Below are 4,387 nucleotides of genomic sequence, written 5' to 3' on the forward strand. Positions count from 1 at the left end.
GCTTTGAATTAATTAGAAAAGATTATTGCAAAGAGACCTGACAAGGAGTTAGCCTACTAGGAGGTAAAATCTGGGCATCTGCAGGTGGAAGCCTCTGCTTGAGCCTGCGTTCAGCGCTGCAGGAAGGCTAAACCCTCCTTCCTCCTTATCTCTGTTATAGTCATCTTAATCCTTAGAGGGCAACCAGCTATCACTGTACATCCCACCTGCATCTAAGCAAGGTAAAAATTATCTCTACTATGTGATCAAGCTAGTTCTCTGGCTTTCTACCTCTCATTTACCATGTTGCCCAGTAACTTCATTTCCCATCAAACTAATGAAAACTAATTTGACTGCAGCACATCTTGTGGCCACACCTCTGGGAAGGACAAGGGTCTCATTTTAGCTGGAATGGCAGATGCAGAGATATGTTGCAGGCACGGAGGTGCCCCATTTGATCCCCAGCCTATTTCCCATGCTGTTCCACAGATGCTCTACTGCGGGGAAAGAGTTGATGTATTTCTGCGCATTGCCCAAGAGAGATGGTCATACCCCACGCATGGGTACTGAATCCCTGACAATTTCCTAGCAATCTAGAGAAGTATTGATTGTGCCAAACAGCATATTCATGCTTCATCTCAGAGTGAAAAATTCAGTCCTGCCATGCAGTAAATTCAGCAAAGCATTCACAATTAATGCACAGTTCCTGGCCATGCCTTTTGGATAGGGTGCCACAGGCTGATTGATAATAGGAATTTTGCTAACTGCTTTAAGGAGCAAATGAAGGAACAAGTTAAAATATCTGTGCTGTGGGCACTGAAAAACAGCCTCAATGAGTAAGCTTTAAGTCGCATTAGTTTAGATGAGCCTTTCAGCTGTCCCCATAGGATCTGCCTCTTTATCCCCTCCCACCAGCCCCACTGAAAATGAACAACATCCATGGGCACATGGAAAGGCAGACTTAGGGCTCAGTTCTTGCTCCCACAGGAGGTTTCTAAATTCAAGCTCAGCTTATGTATGCCTACGCTGGCAGGCAGACCAAGGTCCAAGCTCAACCGCAGGTCTGAACTCACCCACTACTCCCCCTGTATCCCACAGACCTATGCTTAGTGGTTGTCTCAGCTGGAATTGAGGAGCCCCAGGAGCTCCAGATGAGGCTGGTCACCGGCACTGGCTCAGCCAGGACCGAAGGACTCCATCCAGCACTCTGGATGAGAGGGCAGGGCAGGGCAGAGCAGGCTGCAGCCCTGCCCATACCACAGACATGGCTCTTCCCGATCCCGGTGCAGATGTTTTGGGGCTGGTTGCCACCAGGCTCATGGGCAACACATGGAAGGATACCACAGGAGCCACAGTGCAAACTAACAGGGACGTGGCAGAGGAGAGACTGACACCCACGTGAAGGGCTGCAGGTGCATTTGCCAGCACAGGAAAGATCCGATCAGTGAAAAACCCAACAAAGTGATGATGAAAGGGACTCAAAATGCTATTGCTTTTTTTAGCGGATGGATGCGAAAGCTGGAGGTGCACCAGACCTTACAGCAACAGCTAAGTGCCTCGAAAAACAAATGACTCAAGGAAAGATTGCCTGCTAAATGGAATAACAAATACCAGTATCAATGTTCACTAGAGAGCTCGCGATCACTTCTTCCTTGTCATCCAGGAAAGGAAGTCAGGCAGAACATCTGATAAAAAGAAAAAGGGAAATGTAGAGGCTTAACAAACAAGATCCCTTCAGAAAACACCTCTGAGCGAGGAAAGATGAACAGGACTTTGCACAGAGCAGATGTGCAAAAGGCTGGGCAGGAACAGAGATGCCTTGTTTGCATCCAAATGGGCTGCATGGGAAGGGTTTGGGCACAAAGGACTTTGCCAGTCCAATCTCATAAGACCCAGCTCATAAACCCTCCATTCAGGAGGTTGTTGGGATCTTTCCCATCAAGGTCTATTATTAATTGACCCTCTGCCTCTGCTTGCACTCACACCTTCCTACGGAGCAGCACATTGTAAAATTAAACAGCGCTGAGCTGCACTGTGAAGTCCCTGGAAGGGGAAAGCAATTTCAGGCTGACCGAAGCAATGGCTGGTCTAGTGCTCAGCCAGCTGTGCTTCATAAACACTGAAGACCGAGTTGCCTGTTGAGTGCATGCACCACCAACATAAATGCTTTTGAGCAGCAACGAAGAGGGCTCAGCTCAGCATGTTTATATATTCCAAAGGCTTTGCTGCTATTCTCGTTTCATTTTGAGAATGGCCACATTCAGCTGGATGGTAATACCAACAGGAGAAGTCGTGTAACCCCGGCACAGTTAGATGTCTCTGCAGGAAAAGCAAGCAAAGGTTGTTTAAAGAACAAAGGAGCGCTGAAAAGCCTAATAGCATTGCAGAGTATGCACAGAAAAGGGCTCTAACAGCCCATTGAAAATCAAGTGCCATTAAGGTATGAATAACCAACCGAGGGAAAAAAAAAAAAAGGCCTCCATATTATAAAGAGGGATGAGGAAGAAGGGAGCAATTCACTGTAGGGAATGAAAGTGCTGTATCAGTCTGATGGCTCCATCAACAGCCAGAGGGACTGATCTGTATGTACGCTGGGAAACATGCCACAATCCCAAATGGCGTTTCCCCAGTGCTCTCCCGGTCACAACCCCCTCTCCTGAGTTGTGGGGGTGACTGACTGCAAAACTATCAGGTGCAAAACGCCTCCCTGGGTATGCTGGTGTGACTGGACCCCTCTGCAGAAAGGATCTCCCAGCACAGGGTACGAGGTGGTGTGTTGGCCCGTTTATAACTGCCTGGGATTCCTAGTTGACTTAGAGCTCCTTTTCTGTGTTCCCAAGGACTTCTGCTAAACCCTCGGCCAAGCCTGGCTGGGACATGGGGGATGGAGGGCTCCCAGGAGATAACTTGGCTGTGCAGGATTTTCTTCTCAGACACTGAGCTCTGCCCAGTATTTTTCTAACATGACACATTCAGTCACATCATATCGTACCTTCTCAGAGACACAAAAAACAGCCCATCTGGTTTCCTCCTGTAGATACAGCTGACCTGATCATCCCCATGTCTCTGTGGCTGATGACCACGTCTTTCCGTTTCCCGTCATATTTCATTGCACACTGTCACATCCAGCCCGAGATGCAGAAAACCTCCAAGGCAGAGATTATGTGTTTTTATTTACATGGTACGCTGTTTTTCCAGTCCTGGCTGGCCTCTGAGATCTATGGATAAAGAGATTTTAACAGCAGACAGTTGCAAAATAATAAAGATGATCCAGATGGGCTTGTCTCCATCATCCTGGCCGGCACTCCCATAGGTCTGTGGAAAGTACAAGGCTCCTTTGGTTTGTTCCCAATGTCCTCCAGCTTCCCTGGCTCTCAGTTGTCACTCCTGTCCAGCACACATTGTGTATGAAGTGCTACCCAGCTGTATTAGGTGTGTTTCATGGGAGTAGAGCAGCCAAATAAGCGTCTTTCAGCTCTGGTTCGGGAGAGACTGACAGCATAGCCCACAAAGCAGAAAGTGGCTGAGAAGGCAAGAGCAGGAGCAATGAGGCCCTCTCATAGCTGGGATTAGACAACCAATCCTTCTGATTTCATCCAAGGGGTCCATGAGACCACTTGCACCAGCCAACAGCTTCAAAGCAAAGAGGTTTATGCCGTGAATATGGATGCCAATCTGCAGGTTAGAGTTCTGCTTTGGCAAAACCACCCCTTTAAGGCAGAATTGCCTTCGGATTCATGCATGACCAGACATAAAGAGACTGTAGCTTTAGTCCTGACTCCTCCATGACCTTGGAGCAAAACCATTGGCAAGTTGCAGTGACCCAAGAGTTCAATCGCTGAGCTCTAGAGGCAGAACTTGGAACAAATATTCAGACACATTAAGGGAGGGTAATTGCAGGTAAAGCACTGCCTGGAGACTCCGAAGATATGATTCAATTTCCAGCTCTGTTGGTGGGGTATGGTGTGATCAGAACTGTGCAACCTTTCTGGACTCCGTTCCCAAACTGCAAAACCGAGGTAATTCTGCTCTTTTATTTCTTGACTGTTTTATGTAGGCTGGAAACTCTTTGGGGTTGGTATCATAACAAAGTCTCATTCTTCATGTTCCCTTATAGCATGAGCCGTGAAGGAGGAGCACAAGTAGGACACAGCTGCATTCAAGTGATACCTATGCATCATCTTCATACTAAGTTTCCTGTATAAATGTACAGCACTGTGAATTTCATGGCATCCAGTTGAACTTGGCTGTGGTCCAACTCTTCTCATCTTTTTCTGAAATATTCCTGTCTATCCCACCCCTGCTTTGTGCTGGCCATTTTCCCAGTGGTTGCTGCTCCTTAACAGTTTTTCAGATTCTGAAAACAGATGATAAGGGTAAGGAGAGTGTTTGTGTACTGAAGGAGAGG

Source organism: Accipiter gentilis, chromosome 19, assembly GCF_929443795.1.
Source record: "Accipiter gentilis chromosome 19, bAccGen1.1, whole genome shotgun sequence".
Taxonomy (NCBI): domain Eukaryota; kingdom Metazoa; phylum Chordata; class Aves; order Accipitriformes; family Accipitridae; genus Astur; species Astur gentilis.